This window comes from Lolium rigidum, chromosome 7 (genome assembly GCF_022539505.1).
Source record: "Lolium rigidum isolate FL_2022 chromosome 7, APGP_CSIRO_Lrig_0.1, whole genome shotgun sequence".
Taxonomy (NCBI): domain Eukaryota; kingdom Viridiplantae; phylum Streptophyta; class Magnoliopsida; order Poales; family Poaceae; genus Lolium; species Lolium rigidum.
The window spans coordinates 19,272,386-19,279,604 of record NC_061514.1 but is presented as its reverse complement, the minus strand read 5'-3'; positions in this window follow the sequence as shown (position 1 = coordinate 19,279,604).

The following is a 7,219-nucleotide window of genomic DNA, read 5'->3' as shown; positions in this document are numbered from 1 at the left end:
CTATATTCGTCTAGGTTCGGAACAGATCCAATGCTCTTGAAGGTTTGCACATACGGGTTATCCTCCAGTATCTTCAAAATCGCCCTTACGATATTGATATCAAGATCTGGAGACCGCTTAACTCTATGTTCCAAGGTTTCATCCGTGTCATAGAAGTAGAGCTGGAGATGTCTAGGTCCTTGACCGCCAGGCACCAGATCGTCCATCTTATAATACAATGCCCCTTGTGCACGAAATGTATACACCCCAGCTTTTGACGCAAAGGGCTGACCGTCTTATCCAGGGTGACTCCAAGGCTAGTGAAGGAGAAGTGGCTGTTGAAATATCTTATGTGCTTTCTGAAATATTTTGCATCCTCATCAACCTGACTTGTAAACAACCGTCGCAACTCTTGAGGAACTTCAGGGGTAGCTATCTTCACCTTCCCTTTTCTGCAACAGAAAGCAGGACCCTCATATTGGATCCTCATTGCTCCACAATGTTCGCAGTCTTTATCGGCTTCAAAGCATGATGCTTCCTTGGTAGATTGTGGTACACGTAGTCATAAGGATCATCATTCTGGTTAGTCGTGGAAACACCATTTGTCACTCGGTAGGAATCAAACACATCGCCTGCCAAGACAAAATAAGTAGGAATAAAATAGGCGCCAAAAGGCATATTGGATTGCAATAATGGTATTTGGTGATTTGTATTAGTTACCTGTACCACTAAAAATCCTGCACTCATCATCATCATCATCATCATCATGCATTGTTGTTTTCTCTTGTAATGTGTCTAAGTTCTCTGCAGGCAAGTTGTGTTGAATTGTCTCAATAATGCTTGATACACCTCACATTTGTACATAGACAGTGTGATTATTTAATTTACCTTCCAATGTAGCACCTTGTTCAAATGGCTCTAAAATGCCTGCAGGATCGGACTCATCATCGCTGTTTGTGTCAACTTGGTCTGTAGCAAATTGCATAAATATTAGTTAAAACGGAGATATGTGAACTGCACAATTAGATTACATGCATACACTATATGCATGTGGCCAGCAGTACCTGTTGGGTTAGTTTTACATGGTTGTGCTTGCATGTAAGGCGTGCAATGTGAGGTGATCAAGGGCGAAGAATTTTCCCGGACTAATTTCTTATACTCCCTTTTTTTGCGCAAGCATATTTCCTTCTCACCATCTGTCATTGATGAGTACCGATCCCTTTCATGTTGTCGTTTCTGATCAGAAGAATCACGCTGTCGTTTCTTGGTGCAATATTCACTTTGTTCAGCGAAGCTCTTTTGTCCATGTCCTCCCGAGCATGTGGATCCATTTTGCAGATCTTGTCCAGATCTCACATGAGAGATGAAAGTCAAATTACTGTGTAGCCAATCACTATGATGTCCATCAAGCATTCTTGAGTCGCTGCATTGCGTGGCAGTATCCCTGCTACCTGAAGTAGAAAATAGGATGATACAGATGAAATGAAGCTCGCATGAAACAGTTACGCTATGTATATTTTGCTAAATTTTCTGAATAGAGGTTTATGTACCATTTGCAAGTGACATGGTTACGTTGCTCAATGGGGTAATTTGCATCGGAGATACTTCTGCATGATTAAGAGCAGTCCGAGTTGCAACATTCTTTCGATGGCGAGCTAACCGCTGCCTCTGTATATAGTCAGCTTTTTTGTCGGCAGACAATTTAGCATACCAACTTTTAGCACTTTGATTGTTTTGACCTCGTTGTGTGTTTGATAGGCCAGTACCCGAGTCACAGCCATCATATTGCAAGGTAGATGTTGACGATTGATGAAGATAAGGATTACTGCAGCCCAGAACAGCTTCAAGACATGTGAACATCAAACATTGTTACAAGATTTTGAAGATCACGTAAAAAAATGCAAAAAATGGCATGACAGATTATATTACCAGGTATATGGTTTGGTGAACCGTCTGCATAGAATTGTGATGGTTCCGGTTCCGGGCATTGAGATGCATAGGTATGTTGAACAAGTGGAGCCATGTCTACAAAATTCATTGTAGATGATAATTCAGTATTTGCATTAAAAAAATATGCCACATATATGCGCGAGTAAAGAACATATGACCTGGTGTTTTATATTGCAGCTGGCTGACTCCTGATTGTGGAGGATCTGGTGTATGACATACTATGTTCTCGTTTATGTTTGCATCCGTTGAAGGAACTTGTTTTTTAAGTTCTCGTGCTTGGCGCCGGCGTTTTGCAATTTCATCTTTATTTTTTGCATAATACTCTCGGTTTCTCTGCCTTTTGGCCTCTTTAGGATCTGCAGTCATGACACAATTTACTATATGTTGAAATAATAATAGGAGAGTTGAAAGCATCAGTCATTGTTAATCACCTTGATTCTGGCCGTTGGTGATATCTTGAAAAGGGGTGCGCTTTGACGCTGACATGTGTAGTGTTTGCTTACACTTTTCGTAAATGTAATTGATATTATAGAATACCTCTTCCCTGTATGTATCAGAGTGGTCGGTTACAGGCATGTGTGACCCCGGGACGGGATCCTCTAACGTTTAGCTACAAAGTCAGGTAAGCTACAGTCTGATTTGTCTTCTTCCTAATTGTATGATTTTGGATTAAAACAACTTAAATTATTATACATAATACTTTTGTAGCTACAGTAATCATGTACAGTACTTAATTGCATCACAAAATATGATACTCATTGCTACTGTTCAAAATTTGGTAGAACCCGTGTTTGTATCCGGCCTCTTCGCAGCACTAATCCCTGACTGAAGAGTAAAATGACAATACTGAACCTCTAAAGCACTCTATTAGCGATATGCACAATGCACCGTATACCCGAGTGATGTACAAACACATAATCTTAATGTAAAACAGAAAAACCAATTATTGAGACTACGCACTCACTTGCTGTAACATAAATTGTGCCAAAGAAGAACAACAAATGCATGTATGTATACGGTATGTAAAGCTTGTAACAAAGCGTGGTGGTAATAATAGAGAGATGACTACAACTCTAATACTAATCAAATTCCCACAAGAGAAATCTAAAGCACGGATTGGAGAATCATAAAATAAGCAGATACCTTCAGGATTCTAGGAGGAAACGCGGTTGAGCTGGGCCTTGGATGAGCTTGACCTTGGAGGAGCTGGACCTTGGAGGATCTGGCCTTGGAGGAGCTGGGAGCAGACGGAGGCAACGGCGTGGGGCAGTTGAGCTGGGCCTAGGGGACGGCAGGTGCAGAGGAGGCTTCGGCGGGCGTGCGTGGCGGTTATTGCGGCGGCCAGCAGGTCGTGTGCGTCGGCGGCTTCCGCTGGCATACGCGACGGTTATTACGGCGGCGTGCGATTGGATTGTCAGCCCCGGACTGTTTTAGCGCTAATGTCGGGTGGCCTTTGAAGCGTTGGATGAGTGTTTGACGGCTGCGATCTTTTGGATCTACCCCCTCTGGGCCTTTTTATACACTATGCACATGCACTTATTCCTGGTTTGAAGGGGCATTGGTAGCAACAACAATTTAAGCTTAGTTTGGTAAAGTTTACATGGAAAATAAATTGGAACTTGATAGGGGGATTAATTTTGGAGGGTAAACAGAGCAGTCAATCATTAACTCAGCCTTAGTACAATAGACTCATGGCATAGTATATATATGCAGGAATAAGCCTTGGTACAATATGCAGATCGATTAGGCACGGAGAGGAACTCTAAACAGCACATGTGAGCAGATGAAGGTACGACAATCAAACTGTTGAGAAAAAGGAGAATACCGAAAAAGCCGGTGGAATTGCTCACAGAAAGAAGAATATCGGAAAAAATGACAGTAGAAAGTAGAAACTATATTGTCCAGTAGATTGCAGCCGTTATAATTTGATCTCGCAACATGATTAAAAGTTAAGATAATCCAAATGATGTGGGAACATGGTGCCTCTAGTCTAAAACCCCGTATATTGCTTTTAATATATAAGTAGAAAGATATTCTAAGATTATGATACACTGCAGCCTTATGCGGAATGTTTTAGTAAACTGATTTTTGAAATAATATATATTTATGTTTTGCAAAATTATATTTTACGTTTATGCTCTACATGTAGGACTGTTTTGGCACATTCAGGCAATGGCTATTTGACTACAGGCATGAATCTGAAGCAGTATAGATACGAAACTACTAAATAAAAAATTAATCGCTGAATGAAACTGGCTATTGCAAATATTGCATAATTAAAAATTGTATGGAGATTGGAGAAAACCTCAGAATTTCCGGTGACAAACGGCGGCTGACGGCGGGGGCAGCTGAGACTGTGTACCTAGCACGAAAGGATAAAACAATAACATCACACATTTTCTGGTGCAGATATGAAAGTGTATTTATTTCAACTATTGTTGACTCAAAACATAAACAAATATGATCATACACTCATAATGCTTAAATCATGCAATCAAAGCAAGCTCTATGCTTGCGCTGCAGACAGACTTGCTTTCCTTGTGTATCATATTATAGATAACCATGAGACAAACATCCATCAAAATGAAACGTGTAGAAACTTGGACAATATTTTCCTGCTTCAGACATTGGGTTGCAATCTTTTATATGTAATAGCTAAAGATGTTTTATCAAATTCTGTCAGTCATTTTAGCACCACTGGAAACGGTATTTCTAAATGAAACCCGGGAAGACATGCTCCTGGTTAAATAAAAGAACATCCCAATGTTCAGTGTTCACTGGCATGAAAAAATATATCAACACATATGTATTTTGGGAAATATCGCCATACTGTACCATGCAATAATTCAGATATTTTCTTAAGATAAAACTAAATAAAGCGGTCGAAAGAAACTTCCAAACCAAGATGAATAAGTGTAAAGGAACCAATTCCTTACCTCTATAGCAAGCTAATGACCTACCTGTGCACCACAACTGAGCCAATAAGAATTTCACTTTGTATTCTAGATAAGTCGTCCACTAACCACGAAACAGGTTTCTATTTCCTTCTTGGTGGCGGCCGACGACGGGGCGGCAGGGCGGCGGGCGATGGGCGACGGGGCGGCGGGCGGCGGGCGACGGGCGACGGGCGACGGGGCGGCGGGGCGGCGGGCGACGGGCCGAGACGCGCGACGGGCGGCGGGCGACGGGGCGATGGGGCGGCGGCCGAGACGCGCGACGGGCGGCGGCCGAGACGCGCAACGGGGCGACGGGCGGCGGGCGACGGGCGACGGGCGGCGGGCGACGGGGCGGCGGCCGGGCGACGCGCGACGGGGCGGCGGCCGGGCGACAGGCGAAGGGTGACGTTGTCCAGGGATTACGTCCGGGTGATTAGCGTGCGATGGGCGATTAGCGATCGGGATTTGTGATTTGGCGGCGCTGGTGTTGTTTCCTTCGCTGCTTGGCCGATGAAATTTGCGGTGGGGTGGTGGTTAGCGGCGTGATTTGCGGTGGGGAGTAGCACCATATGGGTGCGGGCTGACAATGTTTTAGCACTATTAGCGGGACAAACATGCACCTTACGATCTGCTGGTTACGGTTGAGATTTCTTGGATCTGCCCCCTCTGGGACTTTTTATATGGGTATAGATGAAAATTTCTACAACCATATTTTCCTCTCTCATAATAACTTTCAGTAGCAACATGAGCAAACTCAACAATATAACTATCACATAAAGCATTCTTATCATGAGTCTCATGCATAAAATTATTACTCTCCACATAAGCATAATCAATTTTATTAGTTGTAGTGGGAGCAAATTCAACAAAGTAGCTATCATTATTATTCTCATCAAGTGTAGGAGGCATAGTATAATCATTATAAAATTCACTCTCCATAGTAGGTTGTACCAAAAGACCACTATTATAATCATCATAAATAGGAGGCAAAGTATCATCAAAGAAAATTTTCTCCTCAATGCTTGGGGGACTAAAAGATCATGAAAACCAGCTTCCCCAAGCTTAGAACTTTCTACATTATTATCAACAATGGTGTTCAAAGCGTTCATACTAATATTACTACCAAGCATGCAAATAAGATTCCATAGGTTTTTTAATTTTCGCATCAAACAATCCATGTTTTAAATCAGGAAATAGAATAAGAAGCTCATTGTTGTCCATTATGCCAAACTAGTGTAAACAAGAAACAAAAAGATGCAATTGCAGGATCTAAAGGAAATAGCTTCGAGCACAAACACAATGGCGCCAGAAAAGTACTGTATACCGGAACCGAAGTATGAGTGCCTTTTTACCTTTCCTCCCCGGCAACGGCGCCGTGAAAATAGCTTGATGTCTACGGGTGCTTCTATTCTTGTAGACAGTGTTGGGCCTCCAAGAGCAGAGGTTTGTAGAACAGCGAGCAAGTTTCCCTTAAGTGGATCACCCAAGGTTTATCGATCTCGGGGAGGAAGAGGTCAAAGATATCCCTCTCATGCAACCCCGCAACCACAAAGCAAGAAGTCTCTTGTGTCCCCAACACACCTAATAGGTGCACTAGTTCGGCGAAGAGATAGTGAAATACAGGTGGTATAAATAAGTGTGAGCAAGTGGCAACGGCACCGGAAAAGTGCTTTGCCCGGGACAAGTAAACAAGCGTAGTAACGCAGCGAGTAGTAACGCGATAGAAACGAGTAAACAAGCAGCGATAGCGATATTTAGGAACAAGGCCTAGGGAATAGACTTTCACTAATGGACACTCTCAACTTTGATCACATAACAGAATAGATAAATGCATACTCTACACTCTTGTTGGATGATGAACACATTGCGTAGGATTACACGAACCCTCAATGCCGGAGTTAACAAGCTCCACAATTCAATGTTCATATTTAAATAACCTTAGAGTGCAAGAAAGATCAACACGACTAAACCAAGTACTAACACAAAGCATGCACACTCGTCACCTTCACGCCACGTAGGAGGAATAGATCACATCAATACTATCATAATGATAATTAACTCCACAATCTACAAGAGATCATGATCATAGCATATGCCAAGTACTAACACGGATGCACACACTTGTCACCATTACACCGTGCGGGAGGAATAAACTACTTTAATAACATCACTAGAGTAGCACATAGATAAATTGTGATACAAAACACATTGCAATCATAAAGAGATATAAATAAGCACTTCACTACGCCATTCATAACAGTGAGTAAGTATTCCGTGAAATATAGCCTAAGAGACCCACACGGTGCACACACTCGTCACCTTTACACACGTGGGACAAGGAGTCTCCGGAGATC